General features: G+C 43.8%; 1 long non-coding RNA gene across 1 annotated transcript in view; it reads left to right on the top strand.

Annotated features, from left to right (window-relative positions):
- Nucleotides 1–13,947: 13,947 nt before the first annotated feature.
- The window catches only part of LOC129496129 (uncharacterized), a 51,990-nt gene continuing 49,908 nt past the window's right edge, over nucleotides 13,948–16,029 (top strand). Inside the window, exon 1 of the long non-coding RNA XR_008661671.1 lies at nucleotides 13,948–13,980. This is a non-coding gene — a long non-coding RNA (uncharacterized LOC129496129). The remainder of the gene's footprint in view (nucleotides 13,981–16,029) is intronic.

Consider the following 16,029-nt stretch of genomic DNA (forward strand, 5'->3'; position numbering starts at 1 on the left):
CAGTGCCTTGTCTGTCTCCTTCGGGACAGCGCTGGGGATTCACCCAGGTGAGGACAGGTAACCTTGGTAGGGGCAAAATTGCAAAGCAGGGTCTGTCAGTTTTGACTAGGAAATTGGCTGAACACTTGCTGTTTGGGGTGTTCGTCCATCGTCCCTGGAGATGGAGTGCAAGGTGAGAACATCCCTCCAGTCCCTCCACTCTTAGGGTGGGGGGCAACCATCACTTGAAAGAAACTTCAGTGAGGAAAGAAGTGTGTGCTCCTCAGCTTTGCCTGGGGTGCATTTCTTATCTCTGAGTAATAGGCTTTCACAATCCACCTTTTATGTTCTTTACAATAATGCGCCTCCCTAAGCCAAGGTTCTCTTAAAGGAGAAGCCCCTGCTTATTTTCCCATCTGCTTCCTGAGGTGCACCTGAGCTAAGAGCCTGGATGAACCTTTGGAAGGCTCATCCTCCAGCCTACTCTCCCATCAATGAAAAATTAAACCAAGAATACTCGTTTCATCTAGACCAGAAAACCAAACAGAATGAAAAACCCAAAGCTCCAAAGATTTCAAAGCAACCCACCTTTAAGGGGCTTTCAAAGGGGGAAGATGAAAGACCCAGACGGCGAAATATACTCCATGTCGGGCCTGTTTTTGGTCACAGCGGCTGGCTGGCGATCCTGGATCCGGTCGCAGCGTCGGCCACCCAGGCTGGCTGTCAGGAGCCGTCGTCCTGGCCACAGTAGGTAGGACTGCTGATCTGTCTCTCACTCTCGTGACCTGGGTGGCATATCCCTCTTCAGATGGGTGGGGCGTTTCCTGACCCCTTAAGCAAGGTGCAATTAACTCTAAAGCATTCTACAGGAACTTCATCTATATTCTTGCAATTTAATTAATTAATTAATTAATTAATTAATTTATTTTTAAAGATGTATTTATTCATGAGAGACACAAAGAGAGAGAGGCAGAGACACAGGCAGAGGGAGAAGCAGGCTCCATGCAGGGACTCGATCCTGGGTCTCCAGGATCACACCCTGGGCCAAAGGCAGGCGCCAAACCGCTGAGCCATCCAGGGATCCCTTATTCTTGCAATTTATTAACGAAGGGCTGCTTATTCATTTATTTTTACTCATCTATTTCTGGGCTTATAGGAAGCAAAGGCTCAGAGAGGCGTAGCAACTGGCTCAGGGTCACACAGCTGGTTCGCGCCGGAGAGAGGATGTGAACCTGCTTCTAAAGTCCCTCTGTCTTCCATACCAGGGCTGGTCCTCATGACCAAGGTGGATTCAGAATAACCATATAGGTTTGTTCGTATAGAAAGAACAAACCTCTGTCACATGTATTCTTCCTTTCCCACGTCCTTCCGCGATCATTTGGGCTGCTTTTCACCATAATCATCAACCTTTAATTTTTTGCTCTTTGAAAATTATCCGTGGCTGTCGGTCAGCAGCTGCAGCCGAGGCAGAGTGTCCGAGCGGTACCTTGCAGTCCTCCCCCAGGGAGGGAGGGAGGTAAACACGCTCCCGGGACGCACGCGGCACATTTTTTAGCGTCTTGCACTTTTGGTAAGTGACAATTTTGCAAATTGCGGGTAAAGAACTTAAATGTCTAATTAAATCCTGAAGATGTACAGGAGTTTGAAACCGGTGATTGATGTTCACCGAGGTGCGGGTCCCTGATGGAGGCTGCCTGACAGGGACTGCAAAGCCCGCTCAGCAACTGATGTCTTGTTGTGATCCGTGTTGTCATTTTTTCATTACTGATTAAAATTAAAAATCTGCTTGGCAAATCCATTGTAAAAATTCCCTTCATGAGCATCGACGGGTACAAATTATTTTGTCAATCGTCTGGCAATCAAAATGGGGCTGGAGACGGCTTCTAGCCCACACTTTTTTTTTATCCCCCTCTCACGCCAATGACTTTTCACAACAAAGTTTTATAAAGCGTAGGTAGCAGTCTTGGCAGTGCTTAAAAAAAAACACACGAAAGATTCATCTCTATTTTTTTAATGAAATGTTCTGTTTATGTGTGCCCCTCCCCCTGCCAAAAGCAGAGGGGAAGGTTCGTGGCAGGAGAGCCAGTCTGTGCTCTGTAATTGTCTAATGCCTTGTAATGACAGGTGGATAATAGTAATAAAAGCCTTTATTAGGATAAAAATCTGTTTTGAGAATGGGAGCGTAAATTGTCTAAAACCACGAGGCAGGAAAGGAATCTTGCTAACCTGCAAAACCGAATGGAAAATATTTGCAGGGACTCCATTGAGATAGTTTTTGACTTGGTATCTGAGCATCATTAGAAGATGCAGGGAGGGAAGGGAGGGCATGCAGGTGGTATGGAGCTGCACCCGGAGCTCTGAGTTGGAAGACCTGGATTCTAGTGCTGTGTGACTCCAGGCAGGGCAATTCCCCTCTCTGGGCCCTATTTCCTCTTTTGCGAGATAAAGTGATTAGACCGCTCAGCTAGTTCCTGGGTTCTTTCCAATACGCACTCTGCAGATAATGTTGATTCATTTGAAGTCTGGAAGTCAGCGAGGCATAGAAGGATGCCCCGGGTTCATCTCCTAAGGTGGATGTGGTGCAGGGAAGAGCATCCCAAGATTTGGAAATGGAAGTGCTGGGTTGGATCTCGGTCAGCTACATACAAGTTTCGGGTCTTGAGAAATTTGCTCATGTCTTGGAGGGTCAGTCCCATGAGCTTAGTGATAAAATGAGCTAACATCTGAGGAGCACCCAGTGTTAAAAATCTATGAATATTTTTATTAAGGTAAAATTAGTATATATAACGTATGAGTTTCAGGTGTAGAGCGTAACAATCTGATATTTGCACACACTACAAAGTGATCACCACAATAAGTCTAGTTGTCACCTGTCACTGCACAACTGACCTCCTTTACTCATGCGCCCACCCGACGCCCTTCCCCTCTGATGACCACTAATCTGTTTTCTGCATCTTTGAGTTCTGTTTTGTTCATTCATTTATTTTGTGTTCAGATTCCACATATAAGTGAAATCATATGGGATGCTTCTCTGTCTGACTTATTTCATTTAGCATAATACTGTCAAGGTCCATCCATGTTGTTGCAAGTGGCTTGAGTCATGTTCCGTTGCATCCCACACACCACATCTTCTCAATCCACTTGTCTGTCAGTGGACACATATGTTGTTTCCCCGTCTTGACTATTGTAAATAATGCTGCCACAGATGGAGAGTGGGAAAACCGTTTTGAATTTGTGTTGTCATTTTTTTGGGGTAAATATCCAGAAGTAACCCTGGATTGTATGTTAGGTCTATTTTTACCTTTTTGAGGAACCCCCACACTCTTTTCCAGAGTGGCTGCAAGAGTTTATATTTCCACCAGCAGTGCATCAGGATTCTTTTTTCCCACATCCTCTCCAACACTTGTTATTTCTTGTCTCTTGGTTATTAGCCATTCTAACAGGCATGAGGTGATATCTCATTATGGTTTTGATTTGCATTTCCTTGATAATTAGTGATTTTGAACATCTTCTCATGTACCTATTAACCATCTGTATGTCTTCTTTGGAAAAATGTCTATCTAGATTCTCTGCCTATTTTTTTTTAAAAAAGATTTATTTATTTATTTTAGTGATGGGAGGAAAAAGGAAGAAGGAGAGGGAGAAGGACAAGCAGCCTTTCTACCTACCACAGAGCCCAAAGTCAGGCTCCATCCCAGGACCCTGAGATCATGACCTGAGCCGAAATCAAGTGTTGGTTGCTTAACTGACTGAGCTCCCCAGGTGCCCCTGCCCATTTTTTAATTGGATATTTTGTTTGCTATTTAGTTGAGTTCTTTATATATTTTAGGTATTAACCTCATATTGGATACATGATTTGCAAATATTTTCTCCCATTTAGTAAGTAGATTGCCTTTTCCTTTTGTTGATGGTTTTCTTTGCTGCACAGAAGCTTTTTAGGTTGATGTGGTCTTAGTTGTATAGTTTTGCTTTTGTTGCCTTGGCTTTTGGAGTCAGAACCAAAAATTCAACACCAGACCAATGTCAAGGAGCTTACTGCCTATGTGTTTTCCAGGAGTTTCACTGTTTCAGTTCTTGCATTTAAGTTTTAATCCATTTTGAGTTAATTTTTGCATGTGGTGCAAGAAATTATCTAGAGTCAATCTGGTGCATGTGGCTGTCTAGTTTCTCCAACACCATTATTGATTGTCATAAATTAAGTGGCCACATATAGGGGTTTATTTCTGGTCTCTGTATTCTGTTCCATTGATCTTTATGTCCATTTTTAGGTTAATTGTGCTATTTTGATTACTGTAGCTTTGTAGTATAGTTTGAAAACAGAGAACATGATATCTTCAGTTTTGTTCTTCTTTCTCAAGGCTGCTTTGACAATCTGGAGTCTTTCCACACAAATTTTGGAATTCTTTGGTCTGGTTTTGTGAAAAATACCACTGGAACTTTGATAGGGTTTGCATTGAATTTGCAGATTGTTTTGGGTAGTACAGACATTTTAACAGTATTAATTATTCCAATCTATGAGCACAGAATATCTTTCATTTATTTGTGTCATCTTTAATTTCTTTCATCAATGTCTTATAGTTTTCAGAATACAAGTCTTTCACTTCCTTGGTTAAATGTATTCCTAGGTGTTTTATTCTTTTTGATGTAATTGTAAATGGGATTGTTTTTTAATTCTTTCCTGATAGGTCGTTATTGGTGTAGAGAAATGCAACAGATTTTTGTATATCAGTTTTTGTATTCTGCAACTTTACTAAATTCATTTATCAGTTCTAACAGTTTTTTGATGGCATCTTTAGGGTTTTCTATATGCAGTATATCATGTCATCTGAGCATAGGAACAATTTTACTTCTTTCTTTCCCATATGGGTGCTTCTTTTTTCCCCCACCTATTTGCTGTGTGGCTAGGATTTCCAATACTATGTTGAATAAAAGTGGTGAGAGTGGGCATCCCTGTGGTTTTCCTGATTTTAGAGGAAAAACTTTCAGCTTTCACCATTGAACATGATGTAAGCTGTGGGCTTGTCATATATGGACCTTATTATGCTGAGGTATATTCCCTTTATGCCATGGTTGAGAGTTTTTGTCATAAATGGATGTTGAATTCTGTTAAATGCCTTTTTTTCTGCATCTGTTGAGAGGATCATATCATTTTATTACTGTGGTGTATCACATTGATTGATTGCAGATATTGAACCATCCTTGCATTCCTGGAATAAATTCCCCCCTTGATTATGGTGTATGATCTTTTTAATGTGTTGTTGAATTTGGTTTGCTAATATTTTATTGTTGAGGATTTTTACATCTATGTTCATCAGGGATATTGGCCTATAATCTTTTATTGTGGTGTCCTTGTCTAGTTTTGGTATCAGGTAATGCTGGCCTCATAAAATGAGTTTGGAAGTGTTCCCTCCTCTTTAATTATTTGGAAGAGTTTGAGAAGGATAAGTGTTAAATGTCTATACATATTTTTTTAAGTAGGCTCCAATGGGGCCTGAACTCTGAGATCAAGACCTTGAGATCAAGAGTTGGATGCTTAACCCACTGAGCCCCCCAGGTGCCCCAAGGTATTAAATTTTGAATGTTTGATGGAATTTGCCAGTGATGCTATGTGGATCTGGACTTTTGTTTATTGAGAGGTTTTTGATTACTGATCTAATCTCCTTGCTAGTGATCATCTATTTAGATTTTCTGTTTCTTCATGAGGAAGAAGTCTTGGAAGATTGGAGGTTACTAGGAATTTATCTGTTTCTTCTATATTTTGCAATTTGTTGGCATGTAACTGTTCATCATAGTCTCTTATGAATTTTTGTATTTCTGTGGTGTCAGCTGTGACTTTTCTTTCATTTCTGCTTTTATTTTTTTAAGCCTTCATTCTTTTTTCTTGGTGAATCTAATTAAAAGCTTGTCAATTTTGTTTATCTTTTCAAAGAACCAGCTCTTAGTTTCAGGGATCATTTCTACTTTTTTGGTATCAAGTCCATTTATTGTCACTCTTTATTTTTTTTCTTCCTTCTACTAACTTTGGGCTTCTTCTGTTCTTCTTTTTCTAGTTCCTATAGGTGTACTATATTGCTATTTGAGATTTTTCTTGTTTCTTGAGGTGGGTCTGTGTCACTATGGACATCCCCCCTAGAACTGCTTTTGCTGCATCCCACAGATTTTGCACTGTTGTGCTTCAATTTTTTTGTTTGTCTCAAGGTTTTTTGTTTTTAATTTCTCCTTTGATTTCTTAATTGACCCATTGGTTATTCAGTAGCATATTGTTTAGTCTCCACAGTTTGTCATTTTCCCAGGTTTTCTTCTTGTAATTGATCCCTAGTTTCATATTATTGTGATTGGAGAAGATGCTTGATATGATTTTAATCCTCTTAACTTTGCTGAGATTTGTTTTGTGGCCCAACATGTGATCTGTCCTGGGGAATGTTCCACATGCACTTGAGAAGAATGTGTATTTTGCTACTTTTGGGTGGGATATTCTGTATATATCTATTAAATCTATCTGGCCTAAAGTGTCATTTGGCCTCCCTTTAGCCTGAGGAGGGGTTCTGAGGTGGTGTCTCCATGCCTATATTTCCTGAATACAGGAGTGCCACTACAACCTCTAGATGTGTGGCAACCCTGAATCCTTTCTTAGAGAAGACTGGGGTGGGTTTTAGTCTGCTATCTGTGTAGTCTTCTGGGTGTGATAGACCGCCAGGTGGTGTTTTTCTGATTGTTACAGTCCCACGGCATCCAGAAATGCAAACCTCTTTGGCCACCATGGCCAGGTCATCAAAGGGTGTCTCTTGTGAGAACTGCATTCATCTGCCAGTTTTATTTATTTTATTTTTTAAAAATTTTTATTTATTTATGATAGTCTCACACACACACACACACACACAGACACACACACACAGAGGCAGAGGGAGAAGCAGGCTCCATGCACCGGGAGCCCGACATGGGATTCGATCCCAGGTCTCCAGGATTGCGCCCTGGGCCAAAGGCAGGCGCTAAACCTCTGCGCCACCCAGGGATCCCTCATCTGCCAGTTTTAGTGAGGCTGTGGGAAAGTGCTGGGGACAGGTGCATTGTGAATTTAGCTTATCTGTGAAAAGAGCAGAGGGACAGGACACAGTAGCAGCTTTAGTGAGGCTGTTTGCACATGTGCATCTGTGCTAGAAAGGTAGAGTGAGAGTACAAAAATGGCACATGTCAGCACCTTGGTACCCCAAGAAAGTCTCAACTGGCCCCTGCTCTTCCAGTAGATGATTTAAGATTAGCAAATGAATCTTTTCCACATATAATCTAACCACTTTCAAACTGCTGCCTTTAAGCTGGGTCCCAGGATTAGCAAGTTCATGTGTGAATTGTCTTGAAAGTAGTATCTCAGATCCCCACAGCCTCTGAGGTCCCCTGGATATAAGCTCCATTGGTTTCCAGTCAGACATTCTCAAGGTCTCATCTGTCTGGTGCAGATTCCAGGGGTGGGGTGCCCAACGTGGGGCATGAACTCCTCAGGGAGAGGCTCTGGACCTGTGAAATCTCTCCTAGTGAGGGTTGCCATACTGGGGGTGGGATTTTTGGCAAAACCACCTCTCTGACTCTCCTACCCATGTTGATGTGGTCCTTGATTCCCTTGTTGTGGGGGGAACTATTCATTTAGTTCTCAGTTCTTTTTCAATGGAAATTATTCCATATTGCAGCTGTAGATTTCCACTGGAGGAGATGAGTTCAGGGTCTTCCTATGCCACATCTTGGACTGCCTCTGTGAATTAAAAAAACAAACAGGGATACCTGGGTGGCGCAGCGGTTTGGCGCCTGCCTTTGGCCCAGGACGTGATCCTGGAGACCCGGGATCGAATCCCACGTTGGGCTCCCGGTGCATGGAGCCTGCTTCTCCCTCTGCCTGTGTCTCTGCCTCTCTCTCTCTCTCTGTGTGACTATCATAAAATAAAAATAAAAATAAATTAAAAAAATCTTTAAAAAAATAATAAATAAATAAATAAATAAATAAACAAACAAACAATCACAATCAGCTATACAAAGAACTCTTTGAAGGCTTCTGAGAAAGAAAATGACTTTTTTTGAGTGTTTCCCAGGTCCTCAGGCCCTTATATTGCTGATCACCAGTTACAATATGTGAGGTTTTCTGTACACGAAGCAATTGTCTGACATCAGACATAATTCAGCTCAGTTCTGACACAATCTACCTGGAGACAGCATCAGATTGCACAGGTTAAAGGCCCAGTCCTACAAGACTGCCTTGCCCCCCACTTCACATGCCAATTGCAAATCCAGGTTGTCACCTGCGCTCCTGACTCACCAGCTATTGATTGGAGATTACAATGACTCCCTCCCTCTCTGGGCACTATGAATTTGCTAGGGCAGCTCACAGAACTCTGAGAAACATTTTTATATTAGGTTACCAGTTTATCGTAAAAGGATATAACTCAGGAACAGCAAGATGGAAGAGATTGTACAGGGATAGAGAAAGGGTCTTGGAGCTTCCCCATCTTCTCTGAGGATGCCACCTTCCCTATATCTCCACACATGTACCAACTCAAAATCCCTACAAACCCATCCTTTGGGTTTTTATGGAGGGTTGGGTTTTGTTGCACAGGTGTGATTGTTAAAATCATTGGCCAGTCATGATGGATTTAACCTCCAATTCCTCTCCTTCTCCTGGAGGTCAGGAGTGGGTGGCACTGAAGTTCCAACCTTCCAGTCATATGGTTTGTTACGCTGGCAACTAGCCCCCATTCTTAGGTGCTTCCCAAAATCCCAAAAGTCATTTCAGTAACGTAAAATTGGGCATGGTTGCAAGGGGTTTGTTATGGATAGTAAGATGCTTTTATGGCTCTTATTACTTAGGAAATTCCAAGGGTTTTAGTAGCTTTGTGTCAGAAATAGGGATGAAGACCAAATATGTATCTCTTATTATTGATCACTTCCCCCCCAAACCCAGCTCCCACCAGCCTGCTACTGGGAACCTTGAATTATACTCAGTGGAGTTGGGAGCATCTGCTCAGCATCTGGAGGGCAAGAACTGATCATATCCATTTTTGGATTTCTAGAGCCCAGCCCAGTGCCTTGCACCAAATATTTGCTTATGCATGATTTGGAATAAGGAGTAAATATTTGATTGAACACATCTAAGGGAACATGGAAACATGAATTTCCCCAAATGAGATAAAGCTGATCATAAGAAGACCTGAAACCAGCACCTGACCAGAGGTCCCAGCAGCATCCAGCTCTTGTCCTAATAAGCATCCCATCCAACAAACATGAGTTCTACATCCCAGGATGAGATAACACCCCCTTCCTTTGATTCTCAGGCACAGGAACAAATGGAGCTGTAACAGGCAACTTTTAGTACTTCCAATACTGAAACAGACTTAATTAAAAAATATTTCATTCTAAAAAAAATTTTCATTCTGTTTGAGTTTCTTTATTATAATTTATGCAACTTCATTTTCCCCTTCCTTCTAAAAATCTAAATTTTTCCATTCTTTTAGGAAAGGCAAAAGCAGATTATATTTTTAAAGGCTTGGGATTGTAGGGTCATCTTTAATGAAAAACAATATGCTTTCTGTCTTTTTATAGACTTGTTTGCTTATTAAATACCTTGAACAAATCACAGCATGGAGAAAGAATTTGTAAACAAGTGAAATCAGGAGGTTCAGAATTCCAGCTCTATATCTTTTTATAACTGAACTGGAATATTTATATTTCTTCACACATAGCTGGCATGTTAGCCCCATACAGAAAATAGGGATATTATAAAATGCAAATAAATCTACATTTCCCTTTCTCCATAACACAGCAGGTACAGGGCTATTAGGAAAAAAGGCCTTGGATATTTGAATGTTTTTTTTTTTTTAAACCACCTTTAATGATTGGGCAATTTTCTATTTTGGAAAATGGTTCATTCTATTTTATAGGATGATTTCCCCAAACCTATATTTTGTGGATATTTTGCTAATGTGCCAACCCACAGCTGGAAAGATGGGCATGCACTTTCCACACCCCCGAAATGTGAGCTCATGCGTAGAGTGGCGGTCAGAGTCCTGTATCCAGGAACTCCAGGGAGAAGGCTCTCTCTGTTCCCTTCCTGATGAGGCTGGTGCAGACGGGACATTTAGGGAAGTGTTATCTGAGAGTCTACTGTCCATTTGCATGTCCACCCACTTACCTTCTGGATCCATCATTGTTGAACCAAGTTTAGTTTACTTATTTTCCCCCCACACTCACAGGACCTTGTATTATGTGCAGGTGGTGGGAGTGCAGAAATCAACCAGACTCAGAACTTACCCTTGAAGAACACACCAAACTAATTGGAGAGACAAACAGAGGAGGAGAGAAGGGCTGGGTACGGAAAAATTGACAAAGATGCGGAATGGGTCACTTTTGAATCCTATCCTGGATGAGGAATCTGTCAATAAACAGTAATACTAATTGATGTAAATAGTGTGGTCCAATGTCATGGTCAGCTGACAGCCCTCTAGCATATTCCCCAGCTTGTGTCAGGGGCAGATGTCGCTAATCCATTGGAGTTGGTACAGGAGGACCCTGCGTTATGAGGCAGGACACTTGTTTGCTGCTAACTCTCTGGAGAACACAAGCAAGACTACTGAATTAGGGAACAATGGTTAACCTTTAATGCCTTTCCCAGCTCTGACATTTTAGCCACAAGTTGATTATGGAGGACATAGTTAGGTCAGTACACCTTGGTTGAGGACCTACTGTGTGTTGAGCATTGTGTTAGTTCTGGGGATGTGAGAAGTGTAAGACGTGGCCATTAGGGGGACACCTGGGTGGCTCAATGGTTGAGCATCCACCTTTGGCTCAGGGTGTGATCCCGGGGTCTTGGGATCGAGTCCCATATTGGGCTCCCCGCAGGGAGCCTGCCTCTCCCTCTGCATGTGTCTCTGCCTTTCTCTCTCTGTGTCTCTCCTGAATAAATAAATAAAATCTTTTTTTTTTAAAGACATGGCCTTCAGGAGGAAGATGGGCATGTACACAGCAGATCCTAGTATCACCAGAATGCGAACAAAAAGTAATAGTGGTTTGATGAAGGGCTCTGGGAGATAGAGAAGGAAAATATCAATTGTGGGGAAGACTGAGAAGACTTCATGGAAGAGGTGGCATGTCATCTAAGCCTTGATGAATGAAAAGGAATTCAGTAAGCAAAGAGGATTTGATTTGCCATTCAAGTGAAGAGATTCCTGTTCTATGTCAGGGTCTGTTGCTTCATCTGCAAAGTGGGAATGTAGCAATCACCTTCGTCAAGATTGAATAAGACAATGGCTGGAAATGTGCCTTAAAATGTGCCCTGTTAATGCTTTATTCAAATGCCCATTATTATTAGCTTAGGCATCGGTTCATTCAAGAAATATTTATTGAGCATCTACTATGCACCAAGAATACTCAAACCCAGGGGATAAAGAGGCAGGTGGGGAGGTGACACTTCTCCCTCTGAGAAGTCTGCATCCTGGTCAGCATTTCCAATTTTGTTGGCTATCCTAGTGTGTGAGTGTGTCCTTGTAAGACGCCTTAAATTGTCTTCGGAAGTTGGTGAGTTTGTACATGATAAGTTTCACAGACAAGTGAGATGCTGGGTCTGAGTATCTGGGATTTAGAACCCATATCATTTCCAGGAAACAATTTGTGCTGGGGAGTAGTAGCTCTGCTCTCCTGGAGATGTTCCAGAACTGGTTTTCTGATGTGTGTGTAGAAAGAAGCATCACCGTAAAGGCAAAGACCATGAGATCATGTGCATGGAGGGTTTCCCGTAGCGCCTGGCCAGCGGCGGGTGCTGTGCAGACACCGGCTCATGTCTGAGATCGCCTGCAGGCTGCAGGGCATTCTTATCACCATGGTAAGAACCGGAGCCTCCCAAGAGCTCACGGACACCCCCCTTATGAGTGTGGGGGCCGAGGGTTGCCAAGGTGAATGTCTGCCACAGGGGCACACAGCGTGCATGTGGCAGGGCTGCCCTAGCTCCACGGGGCCCAGCATTTGAAGTCTGTCTCAACCTCAGCAGCTGGTCAGCTCTTCCACCTGGGGGTTGCCTGGTTCCCTGCTTTGGCCTCACAAGGAGAGTTGAAGGTAATCAGGGTGAGGGGCTAAGCCTGGAGCCTGTGACCTGGGCCAAGTCCTGGCTTCGCTGCTTACTAACCTTGTGTCCTTGGTCATGTCACCTCTGTGAACCTCAGTTTCCTATCTGTAGCATGGGGATTTGAGAGACTAACTGAGGCAGGGAGGCAGGAATGGGGTGTGAAGTGGGAGGGAGGAGACATTCAGAGGAAGCACGAGGCCAAGACTGGCTGTGAGACCAGCCTTAACACCTAGCAGGTGCCTCTCAGCTCCTGCAGAGTCAGGCACCAGCCTCCACGAGAGAGAGGGCTCTGGGCTGCTTTGTCATCCACCCCCGAAGCTGCCACTGCCAGGCCGGGCGCACACGGTGTCCTAAAACGCTCTCTGCCTCTCTTGAGCTGATACATACTTGTCGTGGGCGATGTTCCCACTATCAGACATTTGGTAGAATCATAAAAATCCATTCCCACCCTGCTTAATACATTTGCATGTTTCTTCTTTGACAGGCCTGGGCGCGTTGGATTTGGGGTCCCACTGTCTTGAGGCCCACGCTTCTGGTATGCTTGGGACGTAAAGGTGTGTGGGAACTGCCCAGGCCTCTGAAACAAGAAAAGAGAAGATAGGGTCAAGGGCAAGAGTGAAAGTGGAGCCTAACCCTGTGCTGTGCCCATTTGCCTCTCTGCAGCCTCCCAAGTTAGTAAGAGGCTCGCACACATTCAGTGCTTAAGTCCTGTTTCTTTTCTTTCTTTTTTTTCTTTTCTTTTCTTTTCTTTTCTTTTTTTCTTCTTTTCTTTTCTTTTCTCTTTCTTTCTTTCTTCTTTCTCTTTCTTTCTTTTTCTTTCTTTCGTCTTTTTTTAAAAAAGATTTTACTTATTTATTCACACACACACACACACACACACACACACACACACACAGAGGCAGAGGGAGAAGCAGGCTCCATGCAGGGAGCCCGATGCGGAACTCAATCCCAGGACTCTGGGATCACATACTGAGCCAAAGGCAGACGCTCAACCACTGAGCCACCAGGCGTCCCTTAAGCCCTGTTTTTAACCATGTGCCCACAGTTAATCTCTCTGAGCCTCAGTGTTTATGAAACGGGTATAATAAAAATGCCCACCCTTACAGTTAAGTGATTAAATGGAGTGATGCATAAAGACAGCTGTGACCCATGCCCAGCTCATGGTGAGAACTCAGTGCATGCTCTAATACGAAGGCATTAATATTACAAGTCAGCAAACATTGTGATTCTATGGTAGGAGCCATATCTCACTTAAAAAAAAGTCACAATAACCCTGGCCGGGGAGGTTGTTATTGTATCTTTATTTTGTACATAAGGAAACCAAGGCTTAGGGAGGGGCATGGCATAGCCAAGTGAAACCCTGGGAGTTTGCTAGAGCCCCCAGTGTGACCCTCCCGCTGCATCCACCTGAGCCCCGGTTCATGGCTTGCAGGACTCCTGGGGGTGGGCAGTACATTGAAGCAGTCTGCCTGGAGAGGTGGACTTGAGGAGGTCGGCTGAGTCATCCAAAGCACCGTGTCAGCCCAGGCTGTTACTGATGCTTCTGGAGGGCCCGCCCTCTGGCAATATGAATGTGTTGGTTCCTGAGGACTGAAAGCCTCAAGCATGTGCGGCCCTCAAACCTCAGAAAGGGTTTGGCTGCTGTGGCTTTTCTGGCAATAAATGCTGTTGATTTATCTTTCAAGCCAAGTGGCTAGTTGAGTGCACCAGCTACAACCTGCTATTAGAAGCTCCTCACTGTGGTGTACGTGGAGGGCTTGGAGGAGAGCCCCCAAGGGTGGTGGGATCCCAGCATTGCTCTCTTCTTTCCTCCAGGTTGGCACGTGGCTGGAGTAGAGAACACACAGTGAGTGTCTCTTCATGGCAGGATTGTGCAGATCCCCCTTGGAGCTCATCTGAGACTTGTGAGTCCAATCACATTTGATATTGGCTTGGAGGACTGTGTCCTCCTCTGGGAGGGGTGCCCAGGACTCCTAACTGCCAGGTCAGCAACCTTTTCAGTCCTTAAGTGCTTCCAAACACTGCTGTGGGACCAGCTTTGGGAGAATTTCCTACAGATACTGACGTAAATGCAGAAGGGTGGGCCCTAAAGCACTTGTGATGATTCTATTGTCTGCCACCATGGATAGCCTTGTCTACCTCTGTCCACTCCTCACAGAATGGATGCTTCATGGGGTAAGGTTCTGGCTCTTCTTGTTCTCCAATATATCCTCAGTGCCTAGAATGGAGTGTTCTGGAATCACATATAACAGGTGCTCAAGGTATTGAGTGAATGGAAGGATGGATGGTTGTATCAGTAGATGCTGGGTGGATTTAGCCTTAACTTGGACACATATTAGGGGAGCCATTACTGATCCCTGGCTCTGCCCCAGAAACTGGTATAAAATCTTGTTCTCAACATCTGCTTAATCAGGGAGATGGATTTGATTATCCACTAAGCATCTCCCATTCCTATGCCTAGGGTTTGGCATAGGCCTGGAATCATAGGTAAATGTTAGTTTTTGTTGAGATGAATAGCTGGCATGGAACTTAAACCATCAAGTGAAGGATTCTTTTGTGCCAAGTCCTGATGCCCTTCCCACTATGCCTTCTCTGTTTCGAGAGAACCCTCTGTGTATGGAAGAAATGCAATTACACCATAGATGCTCAGCACACATAAAAGTTCTCACTATAGTAATCATCTCAGTTAGGGACAGAGTGCTAACCTCTACATAACCAGAGGAGCATGGATCTCTGTTGACTTTATAGGCTAGGAATAGAGCTGGACGTTTGGGGTCTGCGGCAAGCTGTAGACATTTGTATCAGTCAGGATAAGGTTAGGTTATACTGTATAACAAATAGCCCTAATATCTCAGTGGTTTAATAGAACCAATGTCTGTTGCTTACACTATACAGTTTAGTGGGTAAGATGACGAGTCACATGAATAAAAGAGAAAATGAAGATTGTGATCATAATTTCCTTCATAAGGGAGTGTGATACACTGATTGCAAAAATAGTCCCAGGCCCCCACCTTTGCTGTGCAATGTGATTTTTCAGTTCCTCCTATTAAGAGGTGGAAGCCATTTCTCCAGCCCAGGCCTGCGGGATGGCCCGTGACCTGCTTTGGCCAATGGAATGCAGTGACAGTGATGCTGTACCAATTCCAAGTTGAGGTGTCAAGAGTCTTTATGTGCTTCTGCCACTGCCATGAGATTATGGCCAGGCGAGCCTGTTGGGAATATGGGCCAGGTGAGACCATGTAGGGCATGGCAGTGCCATACCAGCTGAACCAGCCTCCAACTTTGATTCACCAGCTGACCTCAGATATAATAGTGAACCCACCTGAGATCAGCTGAGCTTGGATCAGCTCAGCAGAACTGTCCAGCTGACTTACAGAGTTAGAGAAATAATATATTGTGGTTGTATAAAGTTTTGGGGGTGGTTTTGTTTCACAGCATTATCATGGTAACACTTGACTGATACAGGAAGCTCCATGAGAATGTGTAATCAGTGAATTTGACTAGTCTGGGAAGTGAGGGAGGGCTTCCTCAAGGAAAACTTCCCTGAGGAAACAAAGACTGAACTGAGACCTGATGGCAGAGCAGAGTCGGCATGAACTAGATGAAGGGGTGGAGAAGAGTATTCCACAAAGGGAGGACAGTGCGTGTGCAAAGGCCCAGTGGTGGGAGGAACTTGGCCTATTCAGGAACTGACTGAGGCCAGTGTGGTGGGCAGCAGCAGCAGCAGAAGCAGCAGGAATCTGGCTCCCCTTCCCACACCTCTATAAATAAACCTTTTCATTTCTAGGGAACTCAACATCCCACTTATCATGAGCAATACTAATGATACCACGCTCTTCACCATGGCTAGGGCTGATGTTTGCATAAGACAAGCCTTGAAGGCTCTGCTTTCATGGGTCCCAGGGGAACCAAGTAGGTGACCCAAGATGGCAGAGCTGAAAGTATTCTTAGAG

Source organism: Nyctereutes procyonoides, unplaced genomic scaffold (assembly GCF_905146905.1).
Source record: "Nyctereutes procyonoides isolate TBG_1078 unplaced genomic scaffold, NYPRO_anot_genome, whole genome shotgun sequence".
In the NCBI taxonomy this organism is placed as follows: Eukaryota; Metazoa; Chordata; class Mammalia; order Carnivora; family Canidae; genus Nyctereutes; species Nyctereutes procyonoides.